Source organism: Manacus candei, unplaced genomic scaffold (genome assembly GCF_025592945.1).
Source record: "Manacus candei isolate 608988 ecotype Guabito, Panama unplaced genomic scaffold, ASM2559294v1 h1tg000002l, whole genome shotgun sequence".
In the NCBI taxonomy this organism is placed as follows: domain Eukaryota; kingdom Metazoa; phylum Chordata; class Aves; order Passeriformes; family Pipridae; genus Manacus; species Manacus candei.
The window spans coordinates 8,754,153-8,772,141 of record NW_026138050.1 but is presented as its reverse complement, the minus strand read 5'-3'; the positions used below and the strand labels follow the sequence as shown (position 1 = coordinate 8,772,141).

The 17,989-nt window shown below is 42.5% G+C and overlaps 1 protein-coding gene across 4 annotated transcripts in view; it reads left to right on the top strand.

The window, feature by feature from the left end:
• The window catches only part of XYLT1 (xylosyltransferase 1), a 597,640-nt gene that overhangs the window by 121,015 nt on the left and 458,636 nt on the right, over positions 1–17,989 (top strand). The window lies entirely within an intron of this gene.

The following is a 17,989-nucleotide window of genomic DNA, read 5'->3' as shown; positions in this document are numbered from 1 at the left end:
TAAAATAAGAAATCAAGACCTGATTGCCTGAATCTGCTTTCATTTGTGTGGATCCATGTTTTCTTTTCATCAAAACAGACCTATCTCTCCACACTATCCACAGATAATACTACTTTTAGCCACTGCAGGTGGTCTCAGCAGTTTTGAAAAATTCCTATTTATTTGCCAAGTAAGTGAAGAATGTATTGGAGCTGCTGGCTGGCTTTTAAAATTATGATGGAAGGGTGAGTCCAAGAGTTGGAACACTGTCAGCAGCTGATTTTGTGTGTGTGCAGGCATCATTCAACTTTCCAAAACCCAGTCACCTTCCTTTTCCTGGGTTGCCATGCCTGGTTTCCCAGCCTGGCTGTGACTGTGGGGCGAGTGAGGCAGCCCCAGCCTATTGCATGAGCTCTCCTGCAGGAGAGTCTGCTGGATACAGCTGCAAAGAGCAGCAAACCTGCTTTATAGGACCAACTCAATTCCTCACGATTTCAACTTGATCACCTGAACACTATCAACACTATTTCCTTAACCCCTCCATTTTTTTTTTTTTAAAAAATAAGATGACTAAGTCTGAAACTGGAAGTACAACTTTCATGCTTGAAGTGATATGGTTATTGCAATAAGGATTTTACTCAAAACTGGCAGTGGTTTGCATAGGGGGCATAAATTAAACCCTGTGAGCAGTGCTGTGTTACCTCCCTGACATAAAAGCTATGTCAGACAGAAATACTTACCTGCACCCTGCAAAAATCCCAAACAAGTCCTCTCCTGCTCAGCACTCTGTATAGGTTGGCTGAAGTTATTAATAAGTTGCTTATCCTTTTTATTTACTGATACATAGGCAGGCAATTTGTTGTAGTTTTGTGAGCTACACAATTCAAATTCCTCTTGGCCATAATTTTTAGTGGCAATGTGTGTAAGATTTTAAGGAGCATCTGTATGACCTTGAGTTGGCTTCATGGTTAAGGTGGCCACAGTGTGCCAGTTCATCTCTGACAAGTAGTACCACTGGCTTCCAGCTGCTGGCTGTTGTTGAGAGGATATGAATAAGAACATGTTAATTGGTATCCTGTGAGGGATCAACTTAGCTGTGTTATTTTTGTTTGAAGCAGAGTAAGACCTTTTGCATTACATATTAAAGTGTAGGAGGGCTTTGCTTCTTTTTAGCTGGAGATCCTTTTTATCAGTTTTTACTTTCAGAATACTTCACGATGACATACCTCAGACTTCTGCTCATTCTGATAGTCACACCTGGCAATAAAAAAAGACTTGTAAATTAGGTTGCTTGCCTGGCATCACAGCATCTCTTTTGCATCTGATCAAACTTTTAAGCACTCGGCCAAGCAGGATGGGGTATCTCTTGGTCTGCTGACTAGATTGGGCTTGCCTTTGGTCCCTTTGGGAGCAAAACAGTGCAGCAGTGCAGAGGGCCTCTCCTCCCCCACTGCACTGTGTGCCCCCTGCATTAGTGCAGATTGCTTCCACTCCTGCCCATCTCCCTGCACCACTCAGAAGCAGCTGAATATGTTTCCAGTTACCTTCCACTGCTCTGCAACTTGTTCTTGTTGCAGAAGTTGCCCAGAGCTTTGAGCTGCTGCGGGGTTAGTTATTTCGTTTGGTTTTTTGCAAGATACTCCTGTTTCTGGGCTCATATATAATCAAATGCTGGAGGTACGTTTTTATTTTGTGGCTGTGTGTAAGAATATAAAATCAAAAGTCAGGATTTGTGGCTGCAAGAGAGACCAGCAGTGAGAATGAGGCAGGTTCCTGTGCTGTGGGGACGGAAGCAGCAAAAAATTGTATTGCCCACTTGAACCCTTTTTTACCTAGAAAAACCTTTTTTTCCTCAGGAGCCTCAGAAGTGGTGTCTCCTGGTGAGCATGGATGGTGTTACTGAGATGGTGGAGCTTTGTTGTTTGCAGCATGAACAGAGATCTGTGGTTGCTTTAGCTAGAAATTAAATAGTACTGCCACTGAACTTCGTTTCTGCAAACGCAGATCTTGAAACTTGAGCTTAAGTGTTTCAGTTTATAAACTTTGAACTTAGCTTACTATTTAGGCAAGATACATTGAGATATAACTATCCTATTTGCTTGCAATTGAGAATGTCAGTTATGTAAATAATTAGCAGAATTAAAAGTGAAAGTCACAAAACAAGTTCATCAGATATATTTGCTACTGTCAATCCATTCTCTGGATGAAATTTCAGCAGTGACTGATGTCAGCTCAGAAATATTTAAATATATCATAGTGCAAGATTTTAGGTCTGGTATATGTTGTATATGAGTCCGTTTCATATTGTGAATTTGAATGGGCTTGGCTGCTTGTGTGTGTGTGTCCATTAGAAAATACTATTCAGCATCTTATGGTTGCACTAAAACTGTTGGTGGCCTCCTAAAATTGAAAAGCAAATACCTCTGTTTCATGAAGCATAGTGAAAAATTTTGGTTAGTACTTTGCAAGAACTGTAGACCAAGTGATGTGTAAACATAGTGAGACCACGTGAGAGATGTTCAGCTGGTGTGTCAGGTGTGGCTCTGTCTCAGCTGCATTTTGAGCAGCTGAAGGTTGGATCTCTGTGTAACTACCCATTTCAAGAGCCCATCTCAGCTTTCTTTGCCCCACAGGTGTTACCACGTGGGGTTCAGTCAAGTAATTTTTTTGTCCAAAAAGAAAAAAAAGCAAAGCCCTCTAACATTCACAGCTGCTTTTAAAACCCCATAATCATTATTCGTTTAATTTGGCCAACACCCTCTTTAATAATCCTGAGCATTAAGGTGTCACTCTGGTCTCTCCCAGGTGAGAGCAGCTGGACAAGGAGCCCTGTCTCTCTGCCCCTGCCTCCCTGGGAGCTGCAGGGGCAGCTCTGCCCCTTGGCAAACACACTCAATGGGCTTCTTTCACCAAAGTGTAAAACTTGGCTGCGAGGCAGCTTTGGAGAGACACACGGGCCCTGCTGCTGCACAAAGCAAATTGTTGCTCCTCAGGGAAATAACAGAGTTGGAGCTCTGGTGCCAAATGTTGTAGGATGCCGGCACAGCGAGCGTTTGCATTCTGAGGGATCTCTGCCTTGCCATTAACAAGGACTGATTGTGCAGGAGGAAAGCATTTGCCTTCAAGACCTGTTCAGCTGTGAGCAGAATTGCCACTACAGTTTATTCATTGCCTGATCCTTTTTTTTTTTTCCTCAGACACCATCAACTGGCATACTTGGCATTAAATTGGAAGGAATTAGTTTGTAGTAGATTGCTGTAAAGTGATATAATAATCTCCCTGCTCAGTAAAAGTCTGATTTATATGGCATTGTTTTCATCCCAGGATGTACATGTGAAAGGAAAGAGCATTCTAATTGCTTTTACATCCCATGCAGTAAGAAAGTGGATTTTGGAGAAGTTAATGCAAAAAGCAAAGTTGTTCAGTAGTTAAAGGTATTTATAAAGTGCTAAGCATTTTACAAAATACCCTTTTTTGGGTCCTGAGTTGGTGACCAACTCACGTTATTGAAAGTAGAGCTCTCTTAAAATTGCATCTTTATTTTTTTCATCAGGCTAAGTCTTTCTTACAGCTTTCACAGTTATTGAAGGCACAAAGGATATGCTTTGGTGAATTCAGAGAAAGGTTTTCAAAGCTGTTGTGATGTGGAATAGGAAGGAAAATAATCCAGTCCATCTGACGTTGTGTGAGAGTATTGGTTAGAAAAACATTGCAGTGTGTCTCCAGGTAGAAAGGGTGTGAACATCTTGAATATTCAGTTACTACAGATTAATGCTTTGAAACGGATTTGAAGTGGAGATTTCCATGTCTCTGAGTGGAGTGAAGGATTGGAGCCTCTTAATGAATGGTAAAGCGTTTTGGGTGTGTCAGAGTAGTGCTGCAGCACATCAGCATTTCAGTGTGTCTTTTCCAGTGTTCAGGAAGAGTAATTCTTCCTTTCTTCTGCAGTGCCTTTCTCCCTCGGGTCTTGCTGAAGCACATTTCAGTGAAGTACTTATCAATTGCACGTTTCAAACCTTATTTTGTGGTATTTTTATCTCTTCATCAGTGAACTCCTCATCTGGATGTTTCATTACTTCCAGAAAATCGTGGCCAGGGTTGGTAAGAGCCAGACCACCCTGGCCTCTGCTTCTGTCCTGAGGTCTGTCTGCAGGTTTTGGCTTTTACTTACAGTACTCTGAGTCATCTCACTTCAACATTGTAACTCCTTCTTTTTAGGGTTTTATGTATTACTTTCCCTCAGCTAGCAATCAAAAACTCAGAGGCTCATTTCCTTGCTTCCTTTTTCGGAAATGAGTTGTCTTTTTTAGCAGAACTTGAGAATAAGGCTCATCCATTACTATTTAAAGATCCTGCTTACCACATGTTAAGGAAGGTCATGAAGTTTCTTAACCTTCAGTCCATTAAAACAACTCTAAAGGGCTGTGCATTAATTACATTTTTGCTTAGCTTAGTACAATGGTATTTATTGCTCACTGAGAAAGCCTTGCCTTAGATAATATGAGCTCCATTTCAGATGCCCGGGACAGGTTTCCTCCTGGTCATTAAGGAATGAATGAATGAATGGAGAGGATGTGTTTAGTTCCTTTCAAAAATACCTGTTTAAAAAAAGCCAATGATTGCTATTCTGATAATCCTTTCTTTACAAACCTACTCACCACATCCTCCCCAAGTCAGATCTGGTGACTTACTCCTTTTTGTTCAAATTAAAAACATACCAACTGGGCCAGTCAAATTCTGATATGATACAGATATGATACATGATATGGCATGAGCAGTGTCAGCTCACACATACATACATGAGCAGCTAGCTCATATTAAGTAGATTTCTGGTTTATTTTCCCTGAAATTTTCAGCTTATTTTCAATCAAAATAGTAAGAATACATTAAATGTCTTTTGTTTTAAGTGTATTAGTAGTCTTTTCAAAACGAATAAAGCCGTTGCCTTAGGAAGAACTGAACACTGTTGATTACACTGACAGATTTTACTGTGAAAATTTTGTATTTTAAGTCATTCAGTAGCAAAAAGTTCCTTATTATCTCTGTAAAAATGCAATTACTCTAGGGGGGAGATAATGTTGAAAAACTGCACCATATTTCAAATACAGGAATCTTGTAATTTCTAGTTTGAGAGGTGTTTGGTATACATTGCCTTTACTTAAAGGAACTATTGCTCACGGAAGCTACCAACAGAATGAGTGAAGGTATGTTTCCTCTTAGATAAAATTGAATTTCCTATCTGCAGCCCAGCAGTCACCTGTCAGTTGCAGAATAGTTAGAATGAGAAACACCTTCCTTTGATTTTTATTTTTTTGGTCTGAAACACTTGTGTCTGGTATAATATTGCCATTAGCAATGTAATGTTCAGTAAATTATCTGCCTCTGACAGAGCAACGGTGTTTATTTATGCTTTAGATCACTGATGGTATCTTCAAGAAAAGAGATATTGTATGTGTAGCAATTCTGTATGGTTTTTTTTTACTCCTAAGCCTGGATGATCAGTCTGCACTCTTCTCAGAAGTGCTGGGTTTGTTCCAGCAAGTGGGAAACTTTTCCTTGTGCTTGCATCTGCAACTTCCCTTTACGGTTTCCCAGTTTACAGTTTCCATGTTTATTTACTTTAATATTTCATGTCAGAAACGGAAGTATGTACTCTTCAGTTTTAGTTAAAAATCAAACAAGCAAACAAACAAAACCCACCAAAAAACCCAAACCAACCAAACAAAAACAACCAAACAATGAACCCAAACCCCTCCAAAACTGGTAACTCTTGCTTGATCCAGGTGGCCAGGAAAATACCAGGCTTGTGTTCAGACTCCTCCCCGTTAGCTTCAGTTGTTTTTTAAAGGCAAATCATGGTTCCTAGGACATTAAAAATAACCCCATATTTCTCTGTGAGCGTCCCACAACAGTTATGTGTTTGGACACTGAAAATTTTGCATGAAAGTTGAGAATAAATTGCTCATCTTGTAGGTCCCTTGAAACAGGACTCATTGTAATCATAACTCACCTAGTCCTTTTAACCCTTACTTTCTGGTAGCTCCTATCCTTTCAAAAATGAAAATCAAACTGTAGGAATGACCCCCCTGACACTGAGATTGAGCCCAGAAAAGGGAGAAGTGCTAAACACACAGCATGAAGCCCACTGGGAATTTAGCACTTGCTTGTTTCTTCTGTGGAAGGTGCTCAGATACAAATGGCTGGCTGTAGAAATCTGTGATAGCCTTATGTGACAATTCCTGCTTCCAGGAAATAAAATACAAGGGTTTATTTTTTTTCTGTGTGCTTTGTCCAGAGGGATGGCCGTGCAGGGTGGCACGGGCAGTTGTTTCTTTTCATCTGTTACGTGTCAGAAAGAAGAGCATGCTCCTGTACCAGCCTCTTCTCCTGTTAACAGCAGTGCTCTGTTTGGAGTTTGTGGAGTATCAGCCTGTGAAATTCTGTCCTCTGGGAGTTTGGGATGAACTGCCTTCATCCATTCTGCCTTTAGTTCTAGCCTGAGTTTTTCTGTGTGGCTGAGATGAGGACTGTGATGCTGGGAAACACTCTTGAAAAAATTTCTGGAAGTCTTTCTTCCTGTATTGTCACATTTTTTATTTCCTCTGTACTAATTCACTGTCCCAGATTTTGGCACTGACTGCTGGCAGAAAGTGCACAGAGCCCATTTTTGTGGCCAAAGGGCACACTGAGTGCCAGAGGAGTGAGTCCTGTACCTTAATGTTCAGTGATATCATCTCAGCGGATGTCTTGGCAATGAAGGAGTTCCTCTCCCAAACAATGATGTGCTGTCTGCATCCCCTCCATCTGCATGCTGTTATGAATGTCGTGTGTTTTCCTCCACAAACTGAAAGGAAGTTGTACTTTCACAAGAACCTACTTGCCTTTCATTCCATAAGGACGAAGATTTGTTTTGTTTTGTTTTCTTGACTGGGTCAGCAATTATATCCTAAAAAGGATATGCCTGCAATGATTAAAATGAATTAGCCAAGATGTTTATCAAGCTACTAAAGCCATGAAATCATACAATTAGTGGTGAAGCAGTAACAGCAAGTTGGTCTTTCATCTCAATAATGTACAGATTTTTCATTCAGAGAAGTAGAACAGAGAGTTAAATTCTTGAACATAGGGGTAACTCTATAATAAAAGCCTCGAGTGACCAGTGTGTTTGTAAAGGTGTATATTTGCACAAGCAAATTTGCAAAATTGAGAAACCCTGTCAGTAGTGGAATAATTCTGCTCCCTTTCAGAGGTGATGACAGAAGCTCTTAGCCTGCGTGCTGCACACTTGTAATTAGATGTGCAAACGAGCACTGTCCAGGCTCGGTAACTTACTGCTGGAGTGCTCAGAAGGGAGCTTCTTCCTATGGAATGTTCTTCTTAAACTGTGTTTCTATTATTCCACAAAGCTACAGCTCTTAAAAATGCAGTCAAGTCAGTAGGAGACAAAAGAGAAATAGATGGAATTTCAGATAGAAATCTAAAGTCAGTTTTAAATGCTTCTTGTGATGTCCCTCTGTCTCTTGTAACCTGTGCTGTGCAGGAGCTTTGCACCTTAAAGCAGGGTAATATGAAGTTTTATTAGTGTAGATACAGGCCAAAGGCTGAGCCCCTGTGGCTAAATTAAATGCCTATTTTTCTATCAACCATGACTTTCTCTTACATGGAGGTTATATTCCTCTGTGTCAAAATATGTTGATATCCTCATGGCATGTCTTCTGCTCTCAGTATATTGTGGCTCTGATCTCCTTAAGTAACTTATATTTATTTAGATGTACTATTACAGGTTTTACAGAGAGCCTGTATCAGCATGTAAATTCAGCCTTCAACCTCCACCAAACAAGATACTATAGAGGAAAACCTTTCAGCATTGGGTTCTAGATGCAACAATAGGGTACTTGTTTATATGGTTTTTCAGGCTGCATTTAGAGATGCTAAAAGTGTAGACAGATTTCAAATGATGATTTAATTGTTTACAAGTGAGTGTTTTCTGCAGCATACAAAAGAGATGAACTAATCCCCAAAGGCTTTTTGATATAACTCGAACAGATGATTTCCTGACATTGTTATATATCCTGGTTTAAGGCAATGAATAATTAGCTATTTAAGTTTAAAAAAAAATACCTTGAGAACTAGATGTCAGCTGAAAAGCTGTCAGTAAATTTGGAACAGCTTTGCATGTCAAGTTGATTATAGCAATGAATAAAAGGAATTAAAGGAAAATGAACCATGCAGTGTGCAGTTTTTTAACTTCAGTCTCCCCACAGTTTCTCCTGTCTCATTCTCCAGATTCCTAGGGTGCTTGTGATACTATCAAGCTGAGGAGTTCCCTTTCACAAAATCCTTTCCTGTGGGCAACTCTTTCTTATTATTTACTCCTCTTAGTAAATGTGCAGTCACTTGAAACTTTACATTCAAGGATTTCCCCCCTCCAGACCCAAGTGCCATTAATAACATCTTTTGTCTGACTTCCTGAAATATGGAAAGCCACTTACTGCACAGCTTCAGTTCTAGGCAACTGCCTGGCATCAGGCAGGCAGCTCAGCTGAGGACAGCAGGTTCTCCTCCCCTGCACATCCAGCAAGATGCCATGTTTATCCTCCAGTAACAGAGATTATTTTATGTTTTCTAAAGTGCATGGATACAACAGAGCAGGTGCTAGGTCTGACCTGAACTGTTTGCAGGCTTAGTGGCATAGTACTAAGTGAATTGCAATAAAGAGTTGTGGGGCCTTTTTAACAAGAGCATGAGTTTGGTTTTGTCTGTGGCTGTGCATAAAAGGGACATACAAGCTAATTAAGGTCTTACAAATCTGTTTCATTTAAGCAGGTGAATTAATGTTCTCTGAATTATTCAGCTTGAAAGTGCAATTGGCATCTGTACTAAAGTTAGGAATCTAGATGGGCTGAAATCCTGACACCTACACGTGGGGAAGCAGTACTGACTGCAGCGATGGAGTAGAGAGACTTCAGGAGGAATTGTGAGACTCGTATTCCACGAGCAATTGTCACTGTGGCATCTGAAGGCCAGTGCAAAATGGAGCTGCTGTAGGGCCATCTGGATGACAGTTTCTGTCTACCAACACAGAATACCTGTCTGATATGTTGCAGTGACAGATTCTGCCTTTCTGACATCATCTGGACTGTAGTGAGCCAAAGCAGTGCTGGAAACCTGTTCCAAAAGAGCAAGGGAGCCTCTCCTGGCAGAGGCAGATGTGCTGTGTATGAAGAGATGGCTTCTGGAAACTAGACTGGAGGTGGTCTGACAGCAGTGATGCACAGAAGAAGGGCTGGGGGGGAAGGAGAAGAATGAAAACCTGGAAATTAAGGATGGGTTTGAGAGGTTCCTCACTGACTGCTTCCCCATTCAGGCGGTGAGCAGCAGTGCCTTTGCTTTGCACTGCATGTTACTGTAACCCTTTCTTTTGCCTGTGACTGTTCCTTGCCATATCATTTAAATGTGTGATGTAGAGCAAGGTTTGTTTAAGAATGCTTTAAAATCATTGGGATTGGGAATTAATAAGTGCATGTCCCATTTTAGTACACCCGTGTCGGCCTCAGTTGGTCCTGTTGGAAATAAACCATCGTTTGGGGTTGCAGTAATTTTCCTACTGATGCAGCATAAATACAGTGACAGTGTACACCAGTATAGCCATACAAAGGCAAGCTCCTACAGTGTATTACTAAGTACTTGGCTGTTTATGAGGGGCTTAATGGCATCACATGAATGGATTGGTAGCTAAATGAAGGATTGACGAAGCTAATCTCTGTGAGAATCCTCTTTAATGAGTTAATGAGGTGTTCTTATGGGCTCCCTGCACACACAGATGCTAATGAGAGTTTTTCCAACTTACCAAGTGATGAAACTTGGATCTGCATCCAGGCTGATAATAAAAATGATGGATAGGTTCTGTTATTTGGGAAAAATATGTTTTAGTTCTGGCATGAAAACTGCAGAAGGGAGCCAAAGCTGCTGTTCTACCTGCATATCCTTTATCTTTTATTGTAGCTTAATGATTAAACTCAGTGTCTAGTGCTAAACCCTCAGTACTTCCAAAGCTGAAAATCAGCAGGTGTACTTAAAAAACAAATTATTTATTCCAGCCTTTAAAGATCAGTGTTACCAAATTCCGTGTTGAAAAAAATAATTCAAAATTTTTCAAACCATTGTCGGGTTGGGGGTTTTTTGTTTGGTTGTTTTTGTTGTTGGGTTTCGTTTGTTTGTTTTTGAGTTTTGTTTTTATTGTGGTGCTCGTTGGTTTTGGTTGGTTGGTTTGTTTGGGTTTGTTTTTGTTTACTTAAAGATTGGAATGTAGTAAGTTTATGCAGAGGAAGTGTCCGGTCCTAAATTGATTTATCAGGGACTTTAATCCATAAAACCACAATTTTTGAAGCTATACTGGGGAAATGGGGAAAACACATCTTGGTGGGTTTTAAGGCATTGTGTTATTTGTAGCGATGGGATTTTTTAAATTCTTTCTTTCCTGGCTGTGTTTGAACGGGAGGTCTCAACCTGGTTGCTGTCAGTGGCCTCCTGCACACCTGACACCTGCCAAGGGCTGCATTGCTGCCACACGTCCTGTTTGACTCTGGGGAAAGGGAAAGTTGTTTATTTGGAGGAGATGCTGTGCACTGTGTGGGGCTGGGGTTGGATGAGGGGATGGATGACGGGTGGCCGTGGCTGGAGCGTGTCTGATCTGCCTGCCAAGGATCTGGGGGCAGTATCCAGAAGGATCTGGGGGCAGTATCCTGATGCTGGACGTGTCCTCTTCACTTTCCAGCAGGCTTGCACCCGTCAGACACAATCTAGCTTTAATGCAATCATCAGATTTCACTGGCGTGCTCTTTAATCCTTGTTCCAGGTCATTAATGAATTTGTTCAATATGACCTCCCCTCAGCTCAATACAGTGCCGTTTATCATTATCATTTGTTTACAGTCCTGCAGCCAGTTCTCAATTCCAGTGCTGTGCTTGCCCCTTCCCCAGTCTTTTTGAATTAATTTTTCAATTAGGATTTCGTGAGACACAGATGCTGTCCTAAAATCCAGAAAATATGACCTCCACTGTGTTCCTTTAATCCACTCTCTCTGTAACTCTATCAAAGAACAAATAAAGCAATTAAATTTGTCTGGCAGGCTTTATTCTGTATAAAGCTATACAGGCTGCTTCTCTTTCTATTACCCTCAAGATTTTTAACTGGATTTTCTTAACAAAGCTGACTTACCTTTATGTTTTTTTTTTTTTCTTTTCTGTTCCCTTCCCCTCCTAAAAGACCTAGGGCTGCGTTCCCAGCTTCTTGGTGTTCTCAGTTTATTCTATTGAAAGATCCTACTCACGGGAACAGCAGGTTGGAAAGGCTCAGGGCATGACCCTGGCTTTGTACCAGGCCATGCCCCTCTCAGGAAAGGCCCTGGGTGATTGCAGAAGGGTTCAGGATGGTGAAGAGCTGAAGCTGCTGCTCTTGGATGACTCCACAGCCGTGCTTTGCTCTGCCTTGAGAGCAGGGATTGCGTGGGTGTCTTTTCCTGTGTGCAGTGCAAAATCTGGTGAAAATGTGCTTGCTTTTTGTTGTTATTGTTGCTGGGGTTATGCCAACACCACTTAAACTGGCCCACCACTGTATCTCTCTCTTTTCCCAGTGCTTTGATACGGATTTCCAGCTCGATTACCTGTGATAGCTGCAAGTGAAACTTGCAGCCCTTGTGCTGACTGGCTGACTTGTGTTCACACCGGGGCAGTGCCTGACTCAGCTTTGAAGCTGGCCGTGCCTGAAGTCTGTTCTCTTGAGCTGTTCCTTTAACTTTTGAACGTGTTCCTTTCTTGTGGTAACTTGCTTGTCTGGAAACTTTAAATGAGCCTGATCTTTGAATTCAGTCACAGCCTTCCTGCTGATTTTTTTTTAAACCATGCCCTGTTTCATGTAATACTCTAGCAGACTGTTCTCGTAACAGATGATGACTGGAGTGGTTGTCAGCCAGGACATTTTTTTCCTTTAAATACAGTGCTTATACACTGAACTGAATTAATGTCTCCTTCCGAGTGCTTTTTTATATAGCTTTTTAAGACACTTGGTTATTCCATAGACTTCTCTAGCTCTATTAAAATATTGCATAAGAACATGTATCATTTTTCTCTTTTCTTTTGCCTAGAACTACAAATAACCCACATCCATGAGTGCACTTATACCCAGGCTGTACCTCCTGGGGTGCCCTTTTGGAGACTTCCATAATAGCATCTGCTGGGGGAAGAAGTGGGCATGAAACCGGAGTTCACAGCAGCGAGGAGTTGTGGGGTTTTCAGAGGTGAGGTGGGGCGTGGGGGGGAAAGATCTTTTTCAGTATCATCCAGTACACTTTGCTGTCTCTAAACAGCCCAATTATATTAATCCAGGAGATTAGCATTCCTTGTCTTTTTACACATTTGCATTTCATGCTGAAGTTAATTTACTGCCTGAAACAAACTGTGCAGTTTGTTGGGATGACTCAACAATGCAGCATAGCCGTCGCTCCTGCCAGCTCTTAATAAATTATTAAGGAAGGCAGGACAGTTGACCCTTGCTCTGAGTCAGTCAGATCATCATTCTTAAGCACAGATTCGAAAAGTGGTGTCAGAGCATCTGTACTGTAGTAAGGTGTCAAGGCTGAAAGATAAGTCTGCCTGGAGTTAATCAGTTAAAACATTAACTGTCTTTTGCTCGTACCTGTGAGACAGCGTGTCTGGCCTGGGGAGCTAACTTATTCAAAATGTCAAAGCAGTACTTGGACAGCAGCAGCTCCATGGTCAGACATATTTTACAGACATCTGGGAAAGCTCCCTCCTGCTGTCTGCATCTGCTGGTTTTAGGCTGAGTTTATGGCCTTGGCAGAGTTCAGGGATCTGTGCTGAGCTGGTAACAAAAGATACTTTTCAGGTGGTAAAGCCCACCAGAGATAGGGATAGTTCCAGCTTCATTTTTAACTAGAACAGTATTTAATAGACAGAAGATTCAGTCTGTGGCTTAAATGTTTGGTAAGATGGTATGAATTTATTTTGGGTAGTGGTTTTTAGGGAGGTATTTGGGAGTTCAGGGCTATTTCTGGGCACTGACTTATTGCAAGCTAAGGAATAGTAGGTCTTGCTGTAGTTCAGGTTCTATAAATTACTATAGTCCTTTGTAAAGCTCCTACAGACAAGAAAACAGATTTATCTTTGTGGAAAAGCTTAGATTTAACTGAGCTGCTCTTCGACTGCTGGATAAGCATGCGATTGTTCATTTGGGAGAAGACACATGTGCCGTGCTCCAGTCCTGGGCAGACCCTCAGCTTTTTGGCTTTGAAGGAGCTACACTGATTTATTCTACTAGCCAAGGATTAGAGAAGTTTTTACCAAAGCCATCAGCTACTAAAGAGACTGCAGTTGCTTCTGGTGGTGTGCAGGAGACATTGGGCACGTCAGCTTTTCGACCTGACCTTTCTGTTCTGCTGCTCAATATGTACCTCACCAAACTACATCAAGGTAGTCAAAGACTAAGTAGCTGTACATAGATTTCTCAAGTCTTGCTGACTTGTTTCAAGTTAAGGAAACTTGAAGTGCTGTCTTTTTCTACAGCCTGTGTTGTGGAGGAGTAGAAATTACCTGGCAGCTCAGGCCTCTTCACATTTCCAGTACTGTTATTCCAGACTTAATTTCCAAATGCTTTCTAATGTCTTTTCTTTCACGTGGAAGAACTTTCCCAGTATGGCAAAGAGGTTACCCTCCCTGCCACACTCAAGTATGTGCTGCTGAAGTTATTCAGTGGTGTGCTATTTTTGTTCTCAGTAATGTGGGTTCTCTTGATCCCTCTGTAATCCACACAGAACCCCCAATGCACTTGGACTGGGGACAAAAGCTATAAATATTTGGGGTTTTGATCTCAGATTTTGCTATTTTGTCTTGAATTTTTGTATTTCAAATGGTATCTCTGCAGAGTTCATCCTTTTCATATTTTTGCTGTGTGTGCTCCTTTCCCCTTTTAGTAGGTGTTTCAATTTTTTTTTCTTCCCACCTGCACTCCAGCCTTATTTAATCAATGTCCTCTTCTTCTAAAGGATTACAGCCAATTTCAGTGTATTTATATACATTGATATATACATTCTTACTTCTTCCTACTACTTTCCACCTGGGACACTCTCCTAGGTGTGCTGCAACTAAGGATGGTGAGAATAGCTCGAAGCATACAGAATAGCAGCAGGAAAACTGTGATATAGTTGCCATCACAGAAACACGGTGACTCACACTACTGAGTGCTGCAGGATGGCTGTGAAATCTTCAGAAGGGCTAGTCAAGGGAGGACAGCTGGTGGGGTAGCCACCTGTATGTTAGGGAGTGTTTTGATTGTCTAGAGCCTGTGTTGTGTGCTTAAGGGCGTTGACCAAGATAGCAGTTTTATGGACCTGATCATAAAATTCTGTGTCTCAAATTTTAGTAGATGTCCTGGATTAAGATGCCCTCCCATTTTAGCAAAGCAGATGAGGAAATGATCTTGTGTAAATATATTTTCCCCCAGTGGTTTGTTTTTGGTTAGGATCGGTTCTGCAATTTGGCCACACAAACACTTCATTTGTCAAAATTAAGGGCTGGCAGAGGCCACGTGGGCTCATGTTGGTACTTAGGAACAGGTTTGTTAAGCTGTGAGACTATTAGAAGTGAGGGCACTAATTGCAGCTCAGTGGTTTGGAGCAGCCTCTGCACATTCTGGCATCCTGAGAACTCACAGGAGCTGCAGGACCACCCGGAACATTTGAGTGGGGCTGCTCCACCTCCATTGTGGCCACATCTTGTCACTGGCACTGGTTCAGAGAGGAGCCCCTGGAAGGTGTCTGGCTTCACTGTGGGAGTTCTCCCCTCTCCTGGGGCTTCAGTGTCTGTCCGTGTCACGCACGGGACTGGGAGCAGGGCTGAGACCCGAGCTGGGTCTGTACGGACACCGCAGACGTGGCTGTCGGGCAGTCGAGAAGCAGCTGCTGTCCTGCCCCAACACTGCAGTGGGACTGTGCTGTCCTGGGTTACTGGGTGACACGAGTCCTTGCTGAGGCAAGAAGAGAACCAGCAAGCAGGGTTCAGCCTGGCCCTGCTGCTTGTCCTGGGGTCTCGCTTCATGCTACCTACATCCCTCGGTGTTCCTGCTCCTTGGAAGCTTCTGTCATTGTACGTATGCTCCATCTGCCCTCTGCTCCCATCTGTCTCTTCAATGGACACGATAAGTGTCTTGTGTCTCTTTGAGATATGAAAATTCAGGTGTGTGGCTTTCAGAGCAGACAGGTTGGCTGCCCCTTTTCTGCACCGTTAGTTTGTGTAAGGTGAAGTTTTATGTGCTTTGGGCTTGGCCTCTGACACTGCTTGCCTAGAGCTGGCTGCACTGGCTGGAATCCTGTCTTCACTAAATATTTGTTTCCAGACCATTGCAGCTGTACTAAGTGGTGGAAAAATTGGTATATTGATAGCACAGTAATTTCTTCCTGAGAACCTCTATTCATTTGATCAGTTTTAGTCAGGGGGAGAAATGGTGCAAATGTGCTCATTTCCAGTCTTGGCATTTCACGATCAGTCTTTCACTGAATAATTGTTCTTAACGCATCGTAGGAAAGATTCTCTATAGTACTTTTCCTTTCCTCTGGCAGCCTTATGGAGGAGGAAAAAAGTCAAATAATAGCTTTTACACCTGTGTACTAGACCCTCCCGGATGTGTGTTAAGATGGCTAGCAGAAATAATAAAATTATGATTTATGTGGCCTATCATGACAAGCTGATAATTCTATGGAATTGGTGTCTTTTCTTGAAAGGATCCTTTGCAGAGCAGTTACAGTGAGGTGCTTGGGTACATTAGTACTAGCAAGTCCTTTCTATCTTCTCCTCTTCGTGCAAACATTATTATGGAGCTTTTGAAGTTATCCCAAGACACAACAACAAAAAATTGGCCTAGTGCCAGGCAGACCACCCTGGAAATGCTCACCCTTCACAAATGTTGGTGCAGCTTCTGATGGTGGGCAGTGTGGTAAAAATCAGATCTGCAAGAGCATTTTTTGAGTGACTTCAGAACCTCCTGTCCCCTGCCCAGCAGCTCCTGTCCAGGCTCACCCAGCTCACAGGAGCACTGCCAGGAAGTCACTCTTCCCTACATAGTGAGATAGCTGGTGGTGTAGAGGCAGCTGTTAGTGTGACTTGTGTCTAAGGGTTACCATTAAGGTTACTGAACACTTCCTGAAATAAAATGCTGGGTTTTGTTGCAGGGACATGTCTGCAGGGGAACTGCATGCATTAGTGCCCCAGGTGCTGCTCCAGGGCACTTGTGCTGCCACCATCCTTACCATGTGTGGGAGGTTACCTGACTTGTGTTCCCCCTCACTAGTGGAGAGATGGCAGAAAGATGGGGAAGTGGCAGTCCAGGCAGTCCCTTCCAGTCCTGTTGGTTTTGGTTTGTTTTTTTTTTTTGTTTGTTTCTGTGAATATACACAGGTTTAGAGCCAAATTTGAGTGTAGGATAAAAACCACAGCCTGGCAGGCTAACAACCCCCTGGGTCATAAAATGAGTCAGCAGAAGAGACGAAGCCACAGTGCCCTGGGATAGCTGTAACCCTCAACTGCAAATTGTAAAAACAGCCCTGCCCACACAGGGAGCTGCTGTTATGTGGTCCTGCCTTGCAGGCTACAGAGCAATTGGAGAGGAGGTGTAAAATATCACTTTTAGGGGAATGTTTTGTGTTTTTGTCTGAAACTGTGGTTTCGTGGGAAGAAGTACTTGGTGGTGATGCTGGCATTTGTTACTGCTACTTGCCTTCTTACCCTGTCCCTAACTGCTGGTTCTTCCTTCGTATCCTCCCCCTCCTGGCTTTGCTGGCCACCTCTCTGCTGTGCCAGCACAGCTCTCTTTGCCTTGTGTCACGAGCTGAGTGAAAGAACTGATTCAATTGTAAAGCGACACAAAACAAATAAATAAAACTAAAAAAAAAAACTTTTCAAGCTGGTTTGGTTCCCCTGTGTGTCTCAGGGTCCAGCTCCACAAAAGGTGGAAAAACTGCTGCAGTGTGATGCTGCAGTTCTGCAGTGAGGGCACCTGTGACTGATACTGCTGGGGGGCCACTGCCCTGTGCCAAGGCACACACCGATCAGTGCTGCCACCAGGCACCGAGAGAAGTGAGTAGAAACAGAGAAAATAGCTCATCAAGTATAAAAAAAGCTTTTCACGTTCCTGCCACGCTCGTCAAAGCTGAACAGAGCTGCAGGGGAACTGAACGGGCTCAGTCCTGAAGTGATGGAAGGGGTGGGGAGCAGGTTTGTCTGCAGGAACAGGTCCAGTGCAGCCAACAGCACTCTGCTGAGTCCAAGCACTGGGCTTTCCTGCAGTCAGGCTTAGATCATGTGTGATTAGATTGAGGCATAGATTGAGTTACCGTATTAAAACCTGATGTCTCTTGAAACTGTGCTAGAAAACCATATCTTGTGGTCAAGGTCCTGAGGTTCTTCTCGTATTTCTCATATGACTTAGGAGTAGTTGGTTTATTCATCTGTACCTGAGTTCCTCTGAGTCTTCCTATCCTTTAGTTTTGTTTTGGGGAGGTTGCAATGTCTGTGAAAACATTTGTCTCTTTCTTGTATGGGAGTGAGACATTAACACTTTATGAAACACACAGTAACCAAAGCCCAGACCAGAGCTGCTGTTCTCAGTGTCACCTTTCAATAGTAAACAGTCTTATCCTGATCGATCTTTAAAGGTAATTAATGTGTCGTGCTGTTAATACAGCACTGTCATACTGTTCACACTCCAGTTCCACTACAAATTTCATTTGATCACAAGCACTGGAGATTAATGATTCATAGCACTTGAAAAATGGCAGTCTGAAATTTCAGAGGGGACGATTGCTGACATCCCCAGGGTTTAAGTATCACAGCTCTTGTGGTACTGTGTCAGACTGCTGAAAACTGGTAGAACTTAAGTGGAACAAATTCAGACCAAGCAAAACTTGGCTCAGAGTGGTGCCACTTGTTCTGCTCTTTGT